General features: G+C 40.5%; 1 protein-coding gene and 1 long non-coding RNA gene across 3 annotated transcripts in view; both read left to right on the top strand.

Moving 5' to 3' along the window:
- The first annotated feature begins 940 nt into the window (after window positions 1-940).
- Window positions 941-22634, top strand: part of HTR1E (5-hydroxytryptamine receptor 1E) — a 94618-nt gene continuing 72924 nt past the window's right edge. For both annotated transcript variants that reach the window (XM_036094784.2, XM_036094785.2), the window contains exon 1: window positions 941-1448. The gene's annotated coding sequence lies outside the window, so the exon portion shown is untranslated. The remainder of the gene's footprint in view (window positions 1449-22634) is intronic.
- LOC144378974 (uncharacterized) lies at window positions 13386-15118 on the top strand. The gene is made up of 2 exons (XR_013440929.1): window positions 13386-14464; window positions 14500-15118. It is a non-coding gene; the product is annotated as an uncharacterized LOC144378974 (long non-coding RNA).

The raw sequence follows: 22634 nt of genomic DNA, 5'->3' as shown, positions 1-22634 counted from the left end.
AAATCAAATCAAATAAAGCCTTCTCAATTCAGCCATAAAACCACACACTAGAAAGGCAAGCGTGAGGCAGGCATTTTGGGGAAATATATGGGTTGTCTACAGAGGTTCCAAAGTCCTTTCAACTTGTATCAGGCTGTCTACAGATCATATAGTCTGCATAAGATTTGCTATTCTATTTTATAACTCCCCATCTCTCCTCTCCCATCTGCCAGGGTTGTAGTTCAAATAATCTGATTTTTTTTTTCGTCCCAAAATATCAGGGAATCAATCTATGATCTGATTGAAGCCCCAAGGTTTCAGAGCCACCCAAGTTCCCTCTGGGAAGTAACCAACCAGCCCTCAGGAAGCTTCCTTCAACAGTGCCAGGATTCTATAAAGTCCCTCCCAAGTTAACTCCTTTGGCCTTGAAGCAGGTGGATACCTCTGGAACACTGGGAAGAGCACAGAGACCTTGCCAACCTGAAATATCACCTCCAACATTTCCCCTTCCCCTTTTATCCTCTGCTTTCCCTACCTCTCTGCCCCCTTCCACTTTTCCCCACCCCAATGTTCCTCTACTTCTTCCTCATCCTCTTCTTCCCATCCCTCTCCTTAAAGCACCCTGTGGATGTTGACTGTAATTTTCCCCTCAAGGAAAGATGAGTAATTCACTTCCATAGGGTTTGCCTGGAGGAGCCAACGACTGTATTCCCTCTCTCCCCAACCAAGGCTGGCCACAGAAAAAGAGTATGGGATTTGCCCTTCCTTGCACCACCTGGACCCTTCTCCTCCTGGGCCGCCCCCAACAAAGGGCTCTGGATGTGGGACCCTTGTCCACACCACCAAACCCGTAAGCCAGGCTTATAGCATGGACAGCGCTGCCCTCTAGTGTTTGCAACCGGGAGCCCTGAGGGCGCCACCAGCTCCAGAATTTTTCTTCTCCAGCCTAAGCAAGACCTGAAGCACCTCGGAGCTCCGACCCCCAAGTTCTCCTCCACAGCCACCGCCCGCATTGCACCCCGGCTCCCACCCCCTTCGCCGTTCATTGGTGTCCTGGGCGCCTGCAACCTGCCGGGTGATTTAGTAGACTGGCCCCTGCTCCTGTTCTTGTTCCTGCTCCCGCTCCCGCTCCTGCTCCGCCTCCTCCCAGCTCTCGCTCTCGCCTCCTCTTCCAGTCGGGGCGCCCAGACTTCGCAAAGCGCCTCGCCTGCCGCCCGCCGCGCCACGGGGCTGCTCAGCGCGCCGCGCTCCCGGCTCCTTCTCGCCGCAGCCTGGGGGCACGGGCGCGGGCAAAGGACGCTCGAGGGGCCAGCGCCCCGAGCCCAGCGTGCCCTAGAGCCGGATGTGGAAACAAGCTGTGCTTTGATAGAGCTCAGGAGAGAACCGAGCGTGTTCGGAGTGAGACTTCGGGAGCCAGCGGGACGCCCCAGGTCACCCAGCGCGACGCGGCTGCACGCACCGCCCACAAGGTGAGGGGCGCACGCTGCCGGGGACGACCTCGGCTTCCCTGCTCACCCCCATCTCGGGCCAGGGGTTCAAGCACTGGTGTAGGGATTTTTGCCCCCTCTGGGGCGCGAAGGCGGTGGGGCTTGGGGCACGGGGAGGGAGACTACGGGGGTCGCCTGGGCACTGTGCCTCCCCGTGGACCTCCTAGTAAGGAACGCATTTCTCGGTCAGACAACCCTCAGATGTGTGAAGCTGAGTGTCGACATTGTGTATAACTGTGGTTTAAGAATTTTATCCTGCTTCCTTGCAAAAGGATTTGAGGCGGCTTAAAGATGAAATGAATGTGGGAGGGGTGCTAGGAGGAAAAAACTTGAGTGGAAATCACGCGGAGAAGGGTGTGCGGCGAGGACCGCTGGAGGACGAGGTGATTTCAAAGCAACGCTGATTGAAAAACCTTTGATTAGAAAGGACTGTGCGGTTGCTCCAGCCCTCAGAAAATAATGATGTGCTTAGTCCCCATAAAGAAAATGCCCAGGTGGGCAGGTGATGGGGTTGACTCATTTTCTTAAATTACAAAATAAACCTTGAAAGTGAGAGTTGAAACAGGAAGTTTAGTCTTTAGCTATTTCCACCCAATACTGCAAGGTGAGAGACTGGCCCCCTGCATAATGAAGATGAAAGGGCATCCAGGCTAAATGGAAGGGGTTCCTGCTCCTATCACAGGATGATACATCGTTTTGCATAGTTAAAATATACATACTTTTGTATTTTTTATTTTGGGGGGCTGTGTCCCATTTTGGATCCAACTCAACCCTGCTTGTCCTTGAGTTAGAAGGATGAGACAGAGGGTGTCAGGCTCCCCGGATGCTTCTTCCTAACCTTCCTCACTGTCCTTCCCTGCCTCCTGCATCAAATATCTCTGAGTCCAGGAGGGAATAACAGATGGTCAAATAAGTTGGGGGAGGGGTGTTTTTCCCAAAAGTGGGGTTCTCCCACCATTCTTCTTTTACCCCTTGCTCCAGCAGCTTATGCTCCTTTTCTGAACTCGATATTACTCCGGGTCACATTTTTCTCTGGTTACACATTTGGACATAATGTGCCTGACCTTAAACACCCAGGATGGACCTATGAATCTGAGGCTTCCCTGACTTAACCATTTATGGAGCAGGAAGCAGGGGCCTGGGTCTGGTTGCCTGTGCATCCTCTTCCATGGGGAGTATATTGGAAATACCTTTGAAATATATATTTGAAATACAGAGAGAAAATTATGAGCCAGCCTTTCTGCACTTGCTGCTGCACAGGTATTCCTGCTGAGTTAAATGAGATGACCCTGTCTTCAACAAATAAATGAGCAGAGGCTTTTGAGGCCCACTAAACAAGTGCAGAAAATATGCCTGCCTGCCTTTCTCCTCCCTTCAGAACTTTAGCCCCTAGACCATAGAACTGTGAAAATGAAGCAAGCCTCCCGAGTGGGACTCAGTTCAATTTCTGCACCATGTTTAAAGCAAAGTGTGTTGCTTATTTCTGAAATTGCATAGCACCTCCACAATGAACCATTTTGCTGCCTAGAGGTGGGAGAAGTACTTCTGCCCAGATATTTCATCACTAGAGAGCTATACAGAGAAACTCATTCAAATCCTGACTCATCATTGTTGATAAAACTTAACTATTACGTCATCATCACCTCATATGGGCTTTTGAAACCCAGGGACGGCTACAGATCTCTGTATAAATTGAGACTTGTAATGACAGAGCCAGAAAGGAGCTCGATAAATAATGTAGCCAAAACTCTGGTTCTCAGGGTCTTGGTAAATGCATGCCTAAATATTCCTTTAGGTGGTAATTGTTCCTTTCAAAAGGATTTCCAGGGATGAAGACTTCACAGATTATTTTTATATTAAAAAGTATTCAATTGGCCATTTATATCTACCACCTGGCAAATTTAAAAATTCCACAGGAATCAACATCACCAACAGTAAACTCAAGTTTTCATTTTCTCTTCTGCCCCCGGTGACTTTCCTTTGGGGCATATTCCTAGGCCAGGTGTTTCTGGGTATCCTCCAGGACACACCATTCCCTTGGGCACATGTTGACGCATAAATCACAACCTCCCTTGATACTCACCCTGATGTCACATTCATTAGCCATTTTGGTACCTATTAAAACATTTGCTCCCCATTTCTTCTTACAGATGCCTGGTCAGCATCAATTATGTAAATAAATTTCTTTTCTTTTGAGGTAAATAACCAAGTCAGGATTTCTCAGAGAGAGTATTTAGGAAGAAACAAAATCTAGGACACACTGCTAGTTCAGGTGACACAGCAATGTTCCTATTTCCTGCTGTTTGATGAAATTATTATTGGAGAGCAAAGTGAGATTATCACCAGCAGCACCTTGCCCCAACTGGCTGAAGCTCCTTTCTATCAACATATTACACCACCACCACCACCACCAAGATTCCAAGGTTTCGAATCAAAAATATATCCCTTTACAGAAAATCTTAGGCCCTGACCATTGGGTTATCTTCTCATTGCTCAAACATCTGATTCCCCAGGCCTTGCCTTTATGCACATGCCACTTTTTTTTCATGTGTCTGTGGTCCTTCTTAGAATTTTATTTCTATGCTACCCTTTAAAAGTAAAAGATCGAAAGCTAACATTTTAATAGGGGGAGGCCTTTCCTTCATTTCTGTAGGCTTATTTACATGAGAAAATAAGCTCGAAGGTGCTCAAGGGATGAATTTCAACCGAATGGCGGTTTATCGTCCATACCATGTGCTGTCAGGGCCATCTCAGGGTATCTCCTGTGGTACACTCCTTTTTTCTGCACCTCCCACATTTTTCTACATATGAAATTATATGAACATTAACTTCAGGAAAACACTGAAGATAAGTATGCTTTATGAGCAAGGAGGGAGCAGATGGGTGGACAAGGAAGGAGAAAAGGGGAGCAGATGGGTGAACAGGGGAGAGAAAGGGGGAAATGGAGCAGCAGCTCTTTGGAGTGGCTAACTACTCCCTTGTTTCCTCCTCCCTGAGTCATTGTGTGGCCCCTACAGCTTGGGGCCCAGGTGAGTGAATTTACCAAAGTCTATCTTCCTGGGAATGAAAGGACTTTCATCAGTATCCCATCTACTTTTCATAATTTAGTATCCCTCCCCACATTTTGTGGATTAAGAAATTGAGGACCAGAATTTATAAAGAATTTAGAATTTAGAAGATCAGAATTTATAAAGATCAGAATTTATAAAGTCAATTTGGCATACTCCTAGATCACAACAAACTGGTAAAATCCATGAGGATTCTATTTCTAATACAGTTTGATTCTAGTCTTGTTTTTCATTCTTAGTGTTCTCTCTCTCTCTCCCCTTTTTGTCTTGCCCACTATGGATTACCTGATTCACTGTGGATTACCTGATTCTCTATGGTCCTTATTCTAATAGATTTCAATGCTTTTATTTCATGGTTTTATTCTCCTAAAGCATGCCAAATGAAAAATAACATAGCCAGCAGAAAACTTGTAATAGGTTCATTGTTAGAGCTGTCTCCTGTTGGTCAGTTCTCAATACATGTAGTTGTAGGATTAGGAAGACAAAATCCTTTAGAAAAAGCTGTAAAACCTAATTCTTCTACATCTGGATCATTTTAAACTACAAGTTGTAAGAGGAATGAGCATCTCAAGATTCTAGTTATCAGTACAGGCCAGATGGAAGGTCTTTATGAAATCTGGCATGAGAAGGAAAGCATTTTTATAGCAAGAAGATAATATTTTGAAAAACAGCAACCAATAGAAGCAGCAGCTTGCAGTTCTAAAACTCTCAGATCCTTCTAATGACCCCATCTACCTACAGTGACCAAATAAAGTAAAACCAGACCTCATGAAATGTCTTTCCTTAGCTGCAGCTGTTCTTTATCCCTTTATCAGATAATGGGTATGTGGTGATATTTCCAAGGGATTTGGGAACGTTCTGACTCAAACATTAAAGTATGAGTTTTGTTGGGACAGCTTGCCCAAGAAAGTCGCATTTGTGTCAAGATTTGTGTTCTTGGGAATTGAAGACAAGTCAGAGTGTCTTTGGGGAATAAACTCCACCAAATGGATAATGAGATTTATAGGCAATACCGCTCAAAAAGTGACTTCAGCTACAATACCCTAATAATGTCCAGAGTTATCATAGGTCTATTCATTTGCACTGGTGGGAGGGGAAAAGGAGGAAGGAACTGAGTATCTGCTATGCTTCAGGAACTGTGCCAAGAACTGCACGTACATTCTTATATTTAATCCTCACAAAAGCACTGTAGGGTAAGTGTTATCAGCCCCACAATTATCACCCCACATTCATTCATGAAAAACCTGTATTTGTCATGCCCTGCTGTCTCTTTCAGGGAGAGATAAAAAATTCAGATTGAGTGAAGTGAACATACACGAAGAGAATACCTAGAGAGAAGGTTTGAGAAGTGTGCTGGTCATTGAGGGGATCCTATGAATTTGGACTTTACCTCTTAGGTAAAGGAATTATTACATGATTTTTAAATGTATTGATTAAGAATAATGTTCATACAGGGAGGCATACAAATCATAATTGTTAAACTCAGCAACTTTTCTCAAAGTGAACATACCCATGTCACTAACCACCACCACGATAAGAAATGGAACATCGCCACCACCCAAGTTTCCTTCGTGTCCCCACCCAGTCATGACTTCACCCTCCCTAAATGTACTGACCTGCATTCCAACATCACAGATTATTTTGAGTTTATAGCTGTATAAATTGCGTAGAATGATATCTTTTATGATCTGTTTCAGTGTTATATTCATGAGATTCATTCATGTGGATGGTTATGCTAGTAATCTGTTCACTCATTGCTGTTGTTATACAGCACTGTGTTGTAGGAATATGCCACCAGTTAATGATCCATTCTCCCGTGGATGGGCATTTGGGTTGTTGCCAGTTTTTTGCTATGATAATGCTTTATTGTGGTATTTTAAACTGTTGACCAAAATAATTAGTTTGGTGTTATCGAGACCTCACTCTCGCTGCACTATGGAGTGGAAGAGAGTAAGTGTGGAGGAGGCAGTTATTGTGACAGCCCAAGCCAAGGCTGTAGCAGTAGACACGGAGAGAGCAAAACAAGAACATGATGAGTTAAAGCTACAGTGGAAGAAGGAAATGATAACGTGTGGATATTAAATAGAAACAAATCTGTGTTTGAAAGAAGCACTTTGTTTCTCCCCTGGCTCCCACTATGCCCTTTCCTCCTGCAAAAGCACCCCTCACACCCCAAATTGTAATGGTTAGTTGCTTAAAAAGAAACATGAACTACGTCACATTTCCTGAACTGTTGACCTATGAATCATTTGCTTTTCCCTTCAATTTTGTTTCACAATTACCAAAAAAGAAGGAGATGATAATGAATCAGCTAAAACTTTGTCTTACCTTTTAGAGTACAGAAGTCAGGGCAAGAGAATGGAAATAAGTGAAATAGAATGTAGACAGCCTAGTCTTGTTCTCGTTGGTTCGAGAGGACAGATCTAGTTAACAAAATGTGCAGAGAAGCAGATTCCAGCACCTGATAGAAGAGCTGTCTAACGCTATCTGAAACACAGACTGTCTGTGAGGTGTGCACTCTGCAACACTGGGAAGTACAGCATGCTTGGGGACATGTCACAGGTTGGGTTCTCCATGCTCTAAGAGAAACATAGTCTAAGATGAGGTTTATTGTGCATGATGTTGATTAGGGAATGCCCTTGGGAACCACACTGAAGGAAGAGAAGGAAACAGGATTGGACTGAGGGAGAAACTGAGCTGCTTGTTGGGTTGAGTAGACCCAGCAACAGCCTCAGCCAACCACATGGGGAGTCTGAGCAAAAATGGTCCATCAAAGTTGTCCCAAGCTAGGCGAAAAGGGTCAGACTTTCCAGCCCCTTCCTGAATCAGGTGCTGAGTGTGAGCTGCCCCAAAAAGAGCACCATGTTAGGAGAGACAGCTCTCCACAGCCAAGGACATCCCTGAAGGGGCTGACAGCTGGAAGCTGTCCTGACCCAATCTCAGCAGCTGGCTCCAAGCTCTGTCTTGAAGGGGATCGGGGCAGTATGTCTCTGTGTCAATCTTAGGACATTTTTTTATTCAGACTTCAACTACAGGGGATTAAACTAGATAACCTTCCAGGTGCCCCCCTGAGATCTGCATGTACTTATTTCATTAGACCTTCCAGGTTCCTTTTGGCTTTGAGATTTGCATTTACTTATTTCACATATCCAGGTTTCTAAGCCACTGCAGAGATTACAAACTGTTGTAAATAATTTGCCAAGTCACCTTTAATCTCTCCTCCCTCCCATTTCAGCAAGTAAATCTATCACTTGAACCAGCAAGTGGATGGAAGGCAAGAATTCCCATAAGCATATGAGGTCCCTTGATGCAGAATTTCTCATGCGAAGGTAGAGAGGGTATCCTGCCAACTGTCTTTGGAAGGAGCTTCTTAAATAATCATAAAGGGTCTGTGTGTGTGTGTGTGTGTGTGTGTGTGTGTGTTTAACGCTTGAAACAGACTTTGCCTTTGCCATAACTGCTCCTTTTATGATTGGACCTGCATGACAGCTGAAACATAACAGAAAAACTGCTCATGAGAAACCTCTCCTTAATATCTCTGCCTGTTCAATTAAGTAACGTAGTACACCACAAAGGGATTGTATGCTGTACACTTTTGACAAGAGGCTGGCTGAAACTTGGCAGCTTAAAGAACCTCTAAGAGCAGATTCTACTGGGGAAACCCCTGCTCTCACATCAGACACAGGAGTTCCTGAGCTGGAGATGCTACCTCTGACCTAATAATTCATTCCATCTTTGCCTTCAGTGCTGGGGCTGCGGCTCCCAGTTTACCACAATTGTATTTAGTGCACTGCTACCAAGAGCCACTCCACAAAATTTCTATGGCCCAGAAAGGGCAATATTACACTGTTTTCTGCATCCATCCCAGCTCCAGTCCTGGGTGCCACTTTGTTTTCTCTCCCACAGTTTGGTCCCCTTTCAGAAATAGTGTTTGTATCTGCAAGAGCATCATTATAAAAGAAACATAACCTTTTAAGAAAATATCACTAGTTTTTTTGGCCTTTGTTGTATTGATATTCTGTAGGAGTTCTTACTCTAATTCTCCAGTTTGCTTCTGTTGATTGTAATCTGATGCTCTCCCTCACTTTGTCCTTATCACCTAAAGTAACTTCTTTGACTACTCTGTGCTTCAGTTGTCCCATCTCTACAATGTGAATGACAATTCCTGCCTTAGAGACCTATTGTGAGGAGTAAAGGAAAGTAGTACAACATAGGCCATGAAGAAATGATAGGTATTACTACAATTATCATTATTATTCCTGTGCGGGGTGTTGTACAAATAATCCTGACCCAAATTGAGGTAAAGAATGTGGTCCTGGCCTTGGAAAAAATAAAGAGAGATGGGTCCAGGCCAAGTTCCACTGCCCTGAACCCTGTTGGCAAGAATTTTTTCTCTTTTAATTACTAAATATTGCCTCAGATCAGATATATCCTCAAGCCCCAGAGAATGCCTTTGCCTGCTACTTTCCCCAACCACTGAAACTCCACACCCTGAATCCACTCACAAATCCCTTCTTTATACATGCAGGACAAGAGACTGATCCTAGCATATGACTCTGGAGTTCCCTTTGCAATTGCTCGGCATCTAGAAACTCATGATTTCTGCACTGTCTGTAGGGGTGCCTCTCAAATCTTAGTGTGCAGAAGAATCACCTGGAAAGCATGTTAAACCTCATGTTTGTGGTCCCCACCTACAAAGCTACTAATAAATAGCAGGGTGGGGTGAGGCCAAGAATTTAAATTTCTCACAAAATCCCAGGGGATGGTGATGCTGCTTGTCTGCAGACCACACCTTGGGTAGCAGGAGATCTATGGGAGTCAGCAGGACACACAAAACTAAATGTTTTTGTTACAGCCAAAGAAACAGAAAAACATGTAAAGGAACTTACTCTGAAAGAACTACAGACCTGATTAGAGACAAGTAATCTTTAAGCAAGAAAGCATGTAGCTGTCATGTTGCAAGTATTTTATTACCAGAGCCCTCTTTATGGGGAAGGCAAACTGCCTTTAAAAATATGAGCAAGAATATCACATCGATGAGACAATGACCATCTCAAAGGGTACCAAAGTTTACAAAATTCAATATATAGTCACAATTTTTTAAGAACTGGTAAACTACTAATCTAGGAATAGAAATAAATTTCTTAGTTAACTAGAAGTAGAAAGGAACAGTTTTTTACATTAAGAACATCTTTCTCAAACAATAGCCAACATCGTGCGTATTGGTAAAATACTATACCGATAAGACAAGGATGCCTGCTAATAGCACCATCAATGCAATAGAAAGAAGGAAAAGAAAAGAGAAGAAGTGATATAAATTTATAAATTTATAAATACTGGTCATGCAGTAGCTATATTATTACTTACAGATGATATCAACCAGGAAAACACAAATGAATAAAATGAAAATGCCATTAAAAAGTGTGTGGAAATTCAATAAGATGTCTGGCTATAAAATACACAAAAGCCAATAGGTTGCCTGACTAGCAACAATATAATTGTAGGGTTTTGTACTAAGCTTGCAAATCACTGGGGAGAAAACAGGCCTAAGAAATGTAAAAAGATTCTGTCAGAGTCCAAGAAGAATAAGAATTGAAAGCCCACCTCATCTGAAGAAGATGGAGAAAGAGGACCCTGCAGGAACGGACTCCACATTCCAAAACTCATCCCTATGAATTCTGTAATATTTATCTCTCCATGATTTCTGACAACACAATGGGGTGTTGTAACTAACTCTTGCCTGTATTACTGTAAGTGAACAAGAATAGTGTACTTATTTAGGTAGCTTACATCTTAAAACTTTATTACATAGTACAAATTTTAATGTTGAACTCTGTCCTACTCAAGGAAATCTTTGTCACCTGCATGAGAATTCGGCATTTAGTAATCCATGAATCTCTCCTGCCATATTGTCCAGCACAATTTAAGTAAACATTCAGGGAAAGAAGAAGGGTTTCCTTTTTCATTATATTTTCATTTGATCATTCTGTCCCTCTGAATCTAATTCAGTTCCTTACACAGATGCTTTTTAAAAATCAAGTATTAAATATATTTAATTAGTAATTAGCAATTTTGCAAATAAATTTACAAGATACACTCGTATTGGCTAGCATATTTTTTAGCATATTTTATTTCAAAGATTCTAAACTAGTAAAGCAATGTAATCTTCTGACCCTTTCTGTGACATGATAAAGCCTGTTTCTAAGGCCATCTGAGGCCTTAAATTATGCCCAAGGCATTGGAAGACCAAAATGCACTCACCCTAGGGTTTGGTCACTTACATATAAATGGAGCACCTTACAAGGGATGAAAAATGACTTTAGTGGAAACAAAAGTCTCAACTCTTACAAGACTTGATTAGTTTTTCAGCTTGGTAGCAGAAGCGATGCTCCTGTGAAGCAGATGGAGCAATTTTCTCCAGCACATCCATGGCAATTTATGCCTTCATACCAAAAAGGTGGCCAGCCAGGTCCCACTGACTTTTGGATAATCTCTCACATTGCCTTGAGTGTACTAAGTGCCTCTTTCATAGGCATATATAACATTGGTGTGCATTTAATTAATAATTGGTGGTTCTAAAATACTGTTATTATGATTGCTACACATTACTGTTGTAATATTAAAATATGTGGTATATGCAGCATATGGCTTGTCTGTTTAATAAAAATGAGTATGAATCTAAGGGTGAAAAGGCATGGAGCAGAGACTTAGACTCAGAGGCCTGGGTGAACACCCCAGCTTCCTGGCTGTGTGAGCTGTACGGTTTGTCATCACTAGAATAAGACAATAATAGCTGCCCTGCCCCCCAGCCTTCTTTTAGGGAAGTTTCTCAAATCAGGTGTGCTGTTGGAATTCATCCTTTACATCATCGCTGTGTTAAGTCAAACTGCATCTTGTCTTACTCCTAGGAGGCAGTTCAGCACAGGGCTCAAGCTCTGATGTCCAATGAGCCAGGAGCTCTGCCATTTGCTAACTACTTGCTTTGGGAAAATTACTTCACCTCTCTAAACCTTAATTTCCTCATTTGTTAGACATGGCTGGCAGAACACTACTACATCATAGGGCTATTTTGAGAATTTAAAATATGTATTAGTTATCTGTTGCTGCATAAATTACCCCAAAACCTAATGGCTGAAAACAACAGACTTATTTTCTCACAGTTTATGTGGATTGGGAATCCAGGCATGGCTTAGCCGGGTCCACTGGCTCAGGTTTCTCACAAAGCTGCAATCAAAGTGTCAAACAGGAATGCAAACATCTCAAGACTCAACTGGGGGAAGATATGCTTCCAAACTCACTCGTGTAGTTATTGACAAGCCTCAGATCCTAGCTGGCTGTCACCTGGAGACTTCAGTTCATGCCACATGGACCTCTCTACAGGGCGATTATCAACAGAGCTTGCTTCTCCCACATGTTGCAGCTTGCTTTCCCCAGAGCAAGGGCTGAGAGCAAGAGATTCCAAAACGGAAGGCACAGCCTTTTTATAACAATCTCAGAAGTGACATCCCATCACTTCTGCTATATTTCATTCATTAGGGGCAAGTCACTAGTGCCAACCCATACTCAAGGGCAAGGAGTTACACAAGGGCAGGAAATACCAGGAGGAACAGATCATTGAGGGCCACCTTAAAGCTGTCTACCACAATATGATAATGTACTAACAGCTGTTTGATAAGGACTCAATTCAGTATCAGCTGCTATTACTACTTCAGTACTGTTCTTAGACTGAGATTAGATAATCTATGTAAAAGAAATTTGTAAAATGTAAAGATCAATGCAAAATCAAGATTTTGTTAGGTTTTTTTTTTAGTTTTTGTTTAAATTCCAGTTAGTTAACATACAGTGTAATATTAGTTTCAGGTGTACAATATAGTGATTCAACATTTCCATACAACACCTGGTGCTCATCACAAGTGCACTCCTTAATCTCCATCATCTATTTCATCCACCCCCCCCCCACCTCCCCTCTGGTAACCATCAGTTTGTTCTCTATAGCTAAGACTCTGTTTCTTGGTTTGTCTCTCTCTCTCTCTCTTTTCCCTTTGCTCATTTGTTTTGTTTCTTAAATTCTACATATGAACAAAATCATATGGTATTTGTCTTTCTCTGACTTATTAACTTAGCATAATACTCTCTAGCTCCATCTATGTCGTTGCAAATGGCAAGATTTCATTCTTTTTTATGACTAATATTTATTTATATATATATATACAGAGTAATATTTATTTATATATATATACACACTGAGTAATATTTATTTATATATATATACACACACACACACATATATATATATATATATATATATATATATATATATACCCCACATCTTTTTTGTCCATTCATTAGTTGATGGACACTTAGGCTGTTTCCATAATTTGGCTATTGTAGATAATGCTGCTATAAACATTGGAGTACATGTACCCTTAGAATCTGTATTTTTGTATTCTTTGGGTAAATACCTAGTAGTGCAATTGCTGGATCAAGGGTAGTTCTATTTTTAACTTTTTGAGGAACCGCCATACTATTTTCCGGAGTGGCTACACCAGTGTGCATTCTCACCGACAGTGCAAGAGGGGTCCTTTTTCTTCACATCCTCGCCAACACCTGTTGTTTCTTGTGTTGTTGATTTTAGCCATTCCAACAGGTGTGAGGTGGTATCTCATTGTAGTTTTGATTTGTATTTCCCTGATGATGAGTGATGTTGAGCACCTTTTCATGTGTCTGTTGGCCATCTGGGTGTCTTCTTTGGAGAAATGTTTGTTCATGTTTTCTGCCTATTTTGTAATTGGATTATTTTGGGGTGTTGGGTTGTATAAGTTTTTTTATATATTTTGGATACTAACCCTTTATCAGATGTGTCATTTGCAGATACCTTCTCCCATTTTGTATGTTGCTTTTTAGTTTCGTTGACTGTCTCCTTTGCATGCAGAAACTTTTTATTTAGATGTAGCAGAAAGAGAAATTAAGGAATCAATCCCATCTACAATCCCAATTAGAATCAAAAACAATGAAATACCTAGGAATAGGGATACCTGGGTGGCTCAGTCGGTTAAGCGTCTGCCTTTGGCTCAGGTCATGATCCCAGGGTCCTGGGATCGAGTCCCACATTCAGGCTCCCTGCTCAGCGGGGAGCCTGCTTCTCCCTCTGCCTACCACTCTCCCTGCTTGTGCTCTCTCTCTCCTCTCTCTCTCTCTCTGACAAATAAATAAATAGATTTAAAAAAAAAAGATACCTAGGAATAAACATAACCAAAGAAGTGAAAGACCTGTACTTTGAAAACTATAAAACATTGATGAAAGAAATTAAAGATGACACAAAGAAATGGAAAAAACATTCCATACTCATGGATTGGAAGAACAAGTATTGTTAAAATGTCTATACTACCCAAAGCAACCTACACATTTAATGCAATCTTTATCAAAATACAAATAGTGTTTTTCACAGAGCTAGAACAAATAATCCTAAAATTTGTATGGAACCACAAAAGACCCCAAATAGCCAAAGCAACCTTGAAAAAGAAAAGCAAAGCTGGAGACATCACAATTTCAGCCCTGTCATCATCAAGATAGTATGGTACTGGCACAAAAATAGACACATAAAACAATGGAAGAGAATAGAAAACCAAGAAAGGAACCCACAAATATATGGTAAATTAATCTTCAACAAAGAAGGCAAGAATAGGCAGTGGGAAAAAGACAGTCTTTTTAACAAATGGCCTTAGGAAAACTGGACAGCTACATGCAAAAAAATGAAACTGGACCACTTTCTTACACCATATACAAAAACAAATTCAAAATGGGTTAAAAAGACTTAAATGTAAGACCTGAAACCATAAAAATCCCAGAAGAGAACACAGGCAGTAACTTCTTTGATATCACTGTAGCAAAGTCTTTCTAGATATGTCTTCTGAAGTAAGGGAAACAAAGGTAAAAATATATGTGCTGCCGAAGCGAGCACAAAGGTAAAAATAAACTATTGGGATTTTATTAGTTTTATTAATAGTGAGAATTTAGCTCCACATTACAGGTGGTGATATAAGAACAGCAAACCAAGCATTAAGATATCTGAATTCTACACCTTACTCTGCAAATGACCTTGGCAAAACCATCTATTTGTTTTATGCCTTAGTTCTCTTATAAGACCAATGATAATAACAGGACAAAATGAAATAATATATATGAAATTATGCTGAAAAGTAAAGAAATGAGGTTATGATGATGATTGTGATTATGGTGATGATGATGATGATTACAACAATGATACAGATGATAACATATTTCAGCTACTGCTTCTTGGTCCTCTATTGACAACTGAACTAAGAAGATGTGATTTTTATCAGTTTTATTTTAAATGTATGTATCAAATCCAGCTTCTTGCAGTGTTTACAATAATTTTATACGGCTTAATCTTATCTTGCTTTGCACATTAGATATGCTGCCCTGAAAAATGGATGCAAATAAAATTTTGGGAAACTGACCCATAATTCAAATGCACAGAGAAGGTTTGCATGTATCTAGTGGAATTTTACAATGCACATGTAATATTGTGATATAATTAAAATGTTTTTGTAATAGAAATAATCTTTAACTAGCTTGAATTTTCTGATATTATATCAAGTCCTGTAGAACTGGGCACACCTGTGTAAATATTCTTCTAGAATATAATCAAGCTTTATAGTGATTGAAGAAAGAACTCACAAAACACCCTTTTGAAGTAGGCAAATAAAACCAACTCTTGATTATCTAAAAGGGTGTTTTATGTTTGATTCTTGTGCTATCTACATTTCTTCTCTCACTGTACAGTGACACAAATTTAGCAGGTACAAAACACGTAAAGGTTCATTCAACTCACTTTAAGGGGTTATTTTTCTTTTGCTTAAAAATGTATTTACATATTCATTGTAGAAACTATGGAGATACAGAAAAATATATGGAAGAGAATTCAAACTACTTCTATTCCCACCAGCAAGAGATTGTCACTATTGATTTCTGCCTCCACTGCTTTTCCTCTATATGAATAGAAATTTTTTTAATAAAATTAGAAACATACTATGTGTTTTTTGATTTCTACATGTTTCCAATTAACATTATATCTTTAATACTTTCACATATAGGGGCACCTGGGTGGCTCAGTCAGTTGAGCAGCTGCCTTCGGCTCAGGTCATGATCCCAGGGTCCTGGGATCGAGCCCCACATCGGGCTCCCTGCTCATCGGAGAGCCTGCTTCTCCCTCTCCCTCTGCCTGCCACTCTGCCTACTTGTGCTCTCTCTCTATCTCTCTGTCAAATAAATAAATAAAATCTTAAAAAAAATACTTTCACATGTAATTAAATATTCTTTAAAAACATTACTTCTAGTAAGTATATAACATTCTACTGTACAGAAATACTGTAGATTTTACCAATCATTACTACTGGACTTTTGGGTTATCACTAGGGTTTTTTAACACTATAAATCGTAGTGTAAAAAAAAGTTTTTACATAAATCTTTGTTCATTATGATTCTGGTTATTTTGGTAAAAGTTCTATAGTAAAAGAGTCCTTGAAGTCATTAGGAGGAAATAAGGCTTGGTAATTTAAGTGTGAATAGGATTTATATACACTCCATGGCCTTTTTTTACCCCTCCCTGCCCACTCCCCTTTGGTAGAAATTTATAGGCTTTATTTCTGGAAATGGCCAAAGCAACAGTCTAAGTGGGGTAGCCATCTGTCATATTTTTGCCCACCCAGCATCCATCCCCCTCCTCTGGTAATAGTGGACTGATTTTCCTTGAGGAACCACATCTCTTCATTCTGAATTCATATGGTTTAGATCAAATTGAATGTACACTTTGCTCCAAAAGTTACACGTGACCTAGACCAATCACAATATCTTGTTCTCCAGGCCACTGTGATTAGTTCAGGGATGGCCCATGATCCAGAACAGGCCAATCAGAGTCAGTGAAACTCAGTTTGGAGGTTCACAGGTGCCATCAAGGCATTCTGTCTGTACTGGCTTTGGAAATTTGAGGATCTATGCCTGGAACTGCTGGGACCCGATTTAATGAGAGAACCTCCAAAGGATAAAACCTTACATGGAGGAAAGAAGAAATGGAATGAGATTCTTGGTTTCTACTGTTTGAATTTCTGTATTCACCTGTGCCTGATTTCCTGTGGACACTGAGGTTTTATGAGCAAATACATTCCTGTTTTTGCATAAACCAATTTAAGAGGATTTCTGTTATATGTCTTTGAAAGGATCTTCACTAATCCAGAGATCTTACACTCTCAATTGATGAAGATGAGTTTTGGTTAAGATAGTGTAAGTACATACTTTATAACTTTTTGAATTGTGGTTATGGCAGATTCTGGAACTGAACCCTAGTTCCACTGCTCACTATGAAACTGAGGGAAACTTCCAAGACCTTTCCCCCACCTCAGTTTCCCTACCACATTCCCCAATGAGGAGAATGCTGATACATACCTTGGAGGGTTTTTAAAGGGTTCAATAAGTTGATGTAAAAGGTGCTTAGAACAGTGTCTGCCACCTCATAAGTACTGTGTAAGTGTATGCCTGCTGCTACTGTTGTTTTTTTGAAGGTGGAAAGTGAAACACAGAAGAATAAATTTCACTTATGCAGAGATTTATCTGCCAAGCTAGTATTCAAACTCAGATCTTCTCTCTTCTCTCCTCTCTCCTCTGTTTGGTGTGCCTTCTTAAAAGATGATGTGGTTAACATCATCATCTTTATGACAGAGATTTAAGCATTAAGTTTTGAGAGGGTTTCTGTCCACATATTTGAATATTTCTGTGAAAAGCATTTGAGAGAGGTCTGAAGCCCACAAAATAGGTATATGTTACAGCAGTGACCAGACCCTATTGTTAGGACTGTAGGTTATTATAACTTGTAACTGAATAGCTTTTATTAAAATAAATTTAATTGAATTTATTGTTAAATTTATTGATTTAATTTAATTTAATTTTTTTTTAGATTTTATCCATTTATTTGACAGAGAGAGAGACACAGCGAGAGAGGGAATACAAGCAGGGGGAGTGAGAGAGGGAGAAGCAGGCCTCCCGCCGAGCAGGGAGCCTGATGCGGGGCTCGATCCCAGGACCCCGGGATCATGACCTGAGCCGAAGGCAGACGCTCAACGACCGAGCCACTCAGGCGCCCCTATTGATTTAATTTTAAAGTTAAAATACGTTTTATTGTAATTTCTATTTAACAAGTGACTGAAAAAGAAATAGTTGGTACCTTTTGCAGGTTTTTTTAAATTTTTTAAATAAAATATTACTTCCCACTAAACCAATTGCTCTTGTAAAATGCTTGAATCATTTGGCTCTCATTTAGTAGGTTCCCATTACCTTCTGAGTGCTGGGTGCACGTGTTTGCTGGGGGAGGCAGCTGGTCTCCTAAATGTAAATCAGATTTCATCATGTCTGGCTTGGAGAGAACGTGGCATATGGCAAATGAATACACAGCTGCCTGGTGAATTTTTCCACCAAGAATTGGTCTAATACTTAAATGCAGAGTGAATAAAACATTTTCTAAATAAGAATATTATGTTCAGGGGCGCCTGAGTGGCTCAGTTGGTTAAGCATCTGACTCTGGGTTTTGGCTCAGGTCATGATCTCAGGGTTCCACACTCAGTGCGGAATCTGCTTGAGATTCTCTCCCTGTCCCTCTCCCTCCCCCTCTGCTCCTCCCCCACTTGAGTGGGTGTTGGGTGCCCTATTTAGTTGTCCACATTGATCAAGCTAACCTGAAAATTGCTTCTCAGTCCTTAACTTTGTACTTCATCAACAGAGCTTTTGAAGTATTTGTGTTTTTCTTTTTTTTTTTAATGTTTTATTTATTTATTCATGAGAGTCAGAGAGAGAGAGAGAGAGAGAGAGTGGCAGAGGCAGAGGGAGGAGCAGGCTCCCCACCCAGCAGGGAGCCCGATGCGGGACTTGACCCCAGGACCCCGGGATCATGACCTGAGCCGAAGGCAGACGCTCAACCATCTGAGCCACCCAGGAGACCTTTGTGTTTTTCTTTTCATGAAGAGCTCTTAAAGTTTTTTTGCTTAGACTCCAAAGTAGGAAATTAATTTAAATAGCATTACTTTCAAACAAGACTTCTGAAAACCTCCATACATCATCATTAAATCTAATTTTTTTTTTCCTTAGAAGATGCAACTTTTACAACCAGTGCCATTTCCTATGTGAATATAACTATATTGATTTATGAACTCCAGGAAGAATTACCACTAGAGAAAAAGACAGACTAGAGGAACACTGACTGTTAAGCAGATAAAACATTTTAAACGGATAGTAATGCTCCTTTTACATGTCTTTGTGCTAACTGATATTTCTACTCATTTTCCAAAAGTAAATTGCAGATTGATGAAGAATATATTCAAAACTCAATTCACTAAAAGAAAAAAACAATAGATATGTCTATTTAAATATACCCTTCAAAACTGAAAAATGTTTTTCTAATAATAATATAAATGGGATAATGCAAATAATGTCACCTGAGTTTTAAGTGGCACACAATATTTTTGGCTCCCAGATTTATTACTGTCATAAGTAACAGAAAACAAAATAGTAACTAGATACAGCCAGGTATTGGCAAATATCTTTCATACAATTTTTAAGAAACTCAGAATAACTGACCCTTTACTGGTGTGAATTTTCCTTAGTTGAGGCTCTCTTGATTACAAGTAACAGATTCCCACTTCAAATTAGCTTAATCATGGTGGGAATTTATTAGAAGATAAGAGGATATTTGGTGGGAACCCAAGAGCCAGAACTAGCTGCTAGGAAGTTATCAGGAACCTGGGACTCAGTATGTATATGTCTTTCTCCAGCCCCCTTCCCGTTCTCCCTCCCCTAAGCTGGATTTGTCTTTTAGTACATCTGCATGCATGTAGCCAAATGAAAGTGTTCCACAGCAACTTAGTTTAGATGTCCAAGTTGAAATAATCCAGAGAGAAAACCAATAAGTGTCTCTCACTTGAAGGTCCAAATTTTTAGAAAAGAGACTGATTGGCCCAGCCATAATTAGGTCTCTACCCCTGGCCCAATCAACGATAGCCAGGGGGTAAGGTTATGGAATGCAAACATGGTTGCTGAGAATCTAGTCCTAGCAGGAGGGGAACAGGATGCAGAAAAAATGAGGATATGGGTTATAGATATACACCCCCAAAAGTTGTCTGTCTGTTTTTCCTTTGGCTGACACATACATACATACATACATACACACACACACACACACACACACACACACACACACACACACACACCTACCTTTATTCCTCTTTATTAAGAAGTCTCCCTGCCACACATGATTTAACTATCTTACATTGAACTATGCTCTTATCCACCTTCTTCCTATAGGGAGTTAATCCAATCAGTCATATCTAACAACTGAAACCAAAAATGTCATCAATAGGCCCCTCTCTTCATAGTGAATGATCTCCAGATTTGTCCATTTTCCTTCTAGGTCAGACTCAATTTTGTTCAGACAATGCTCTTTTCCATTCTGCCATGCAATGCTTAAATGGTAAAATTAGAAAGCTATCAGAACCACAAATGCTCCCACATAGAAAAGATGCAAGAAGCAAAAATATTCACTGCAACACCACATATTGGTTTTCAGACCACAGAATATATTGCATCCCACAGGACAAGAATTACAAGGTGAAGGGTAGGATAAACACATTTTATGGGCATCCATTAGTGTTGGGGTAGGTTCTTTGCTTAATCAACTGCTTTACTACCTCATAATGCAAATGAAGGAATTCTCTGGGTATGCCACCCTGAGTGACTCAGCCAATCAGTTTCACATACTTTCTATAGCTCTGTTAATTATAGCCTTCTCTATTGATAACAGTTTCTCTTTTAGTGAAGATTCTTTTGATTGCAAGTACAAATATACACTGATATAAAGCCACATACTTCAAGTTAGCTTAGGGAAAATTTAAGTTAGAAGTTTATTGGAAGGGTACAGAGATGTATCAGTTAGCTTTTACTGAATAACAAATGACCCCAAAACTTAATGACATAAAACAACACCCTTTATTTAGCTTGACTTTGAAAATTGGCTGAGTAGTTTTTGTGGCCTCAGCTGGTCTCTGCTGAGATTACTCATGCAATGGCACACAACTGGCAGGTCAGTTACAAGTCTATCTAGGATGTTTTCACATCTCTGGGGGTTGGCAGGCTATCAGCCAGTGCAAAGGAAGCAGGTGGGTCATGTAGTTCTCAATAGCCAGGAAACTAGATGAGGTGTCCTCACATGGTGGGCACAGGGTTCCTAAAAGATCAATGGAGGAAACTGCAAAGCTCTTGAGACCCAAACTGAAAATTCACACAATACCATTTCTGCCATGTTCTGTTGGTCAAAATAATTCATTAGGTCAGCCTAGATTCAAGGAATGGGGTAACAGATCTACCTCTTGATGGGAGCTGCAAAATATTATGGACATTTTTGCAATCTCCAGTGAGTGATATTTCAAGGAAGTCAGAGATAATATGTATAGCCAGACACCACTGGAACTGGGAACTGTAAACATCACAGAGCCTAGGAGATTTCAGTTTTTCTCCAGGCTGTCTGTCTGCCTCTTATCATACAGTCTCTTGCTCTGCTTCTATCAATGAGACAACTAACCTTATTCTGTGACTTTCTTCTCTTTGTTGTATGTATACAAGACCAGAGAGGATGGCCCCACAATTCACCAGTGTGCATGCCTTCAATTCAAGTGACCTACACAGACAACAAAGTAGTGTCTTTTGGTACCATTGGGCACATATTCACCCAGTTCACCCCCACTATGTCTGGGTGAAGAGCCACAGAAGAGACACAAGGTTGCTGGGAGCCCACCCTGGGGAAGGAGGTGTGGGATCCTTCTCAGAGGATGAGACCCAGGAGGCACATTCTATCACAGTGTGTAATGACAAAGCCTGTGTGTCATGAAAAGGACAACTGTTCAAATGATATAAGTACTCTAATACCGAGTCAGTAGCAAGCATGTGCAACAACAATTGAAAACAAGCTTGTCTTTTTCTTTTACCCCTTCTGAATCTGAAGTTCCTGTAAATACTCTCTGTTCTTTTAAAAGGTTGATAAACAATATTTAATGGGAGTTAAATTTGGTCTGCAGCATGTTTTTTTTTATTTACTTTTCTCCTTTATCTTATCTTGGGAACATTCCCTATTGAAAGACGTATTCCAGAGCACCATCACAGGATGTGTCTGAGAAATGAGCACAGCATAAACCAGAGCAAATAGACTATCTGCTTCCTGATAGCAAGCTTGATTTTCAGGAGCTTCCCTGAGCCATGTCTTATGATGTCATCACACTTACCTATAATTTCTAGAGGTCCAAAAAAGAATCAATTTCCCTAGCAGTCTTTTTGGGGCAAACTCTCTCTTGCTGGCACCACTGCTTATTTTCTACAGAATGATTGAGAGGGAACATGGGTTCCATGCAGGTTATCTACCCATCTGCACTTACCAATCATGGGACCTCAAACAGAGCCTCCTCTCTGTCAACTTGTCACATGCAAAATTTATCTGTTCTTGCTGGCACTTCATATGTTGGTTATCAAGATCAGATGAGATCATGTCTATATTTGTACCTTGAAAACAGTAGAATGATCTACATTTGAGGAGAAATGGAACTTCTTTCACAGATACTTGGTAGTAAGATCAATTGTCACAAGTCATTTTATGCCTAGTGTCATCACACAGAAGTTAAAATCCCACCCTGGAAATGTAGGTGACCACATGTAGAATTTTTGCTCTTCCACCCCAGCAGGCTGCTGCCTCTTGCAAAGTTTTTGAGGCTTTCCCTCTTAGCCTTCCTCTTTAAGTAGAAACACTTGAATAAGTCCGTCAGAATAAGGTTGAAGGTGTGCGAATTTAACAAAGTTTGGTTCTCCTGGAAAAGGCCTCCAGAAAGCTTGCCAGTGGGTTCAAAGATGGTCTGTCACACTGGTCTAGTTTAGAAGCCCTTTGGGCCACCCATCTTCTGATATCCTTTCATAGTTTTCTCCTAAATTTATCTTTTTTGTCTTCTGTGATTTCCTTTGAATTTTTCTTTAACAGATCATGCTTTCCCATCCT

Source organism: Halichoerus grypus, chromosome 9 (genome assembly GCF_964656455.1).
Source record: "Halichoerus grypus chromosome 9, mHalGry1.hap1.1, whole genome shotgun sequence".
NCBI lineage: Eukaryota > Metazoa > Chordata > Mammalia > Carnivora > Phocidae > Halichoerus > Halichoerus grypus.
This window is presented reverse-complemented; position numbering and strand designations above follow the sequence as displayed.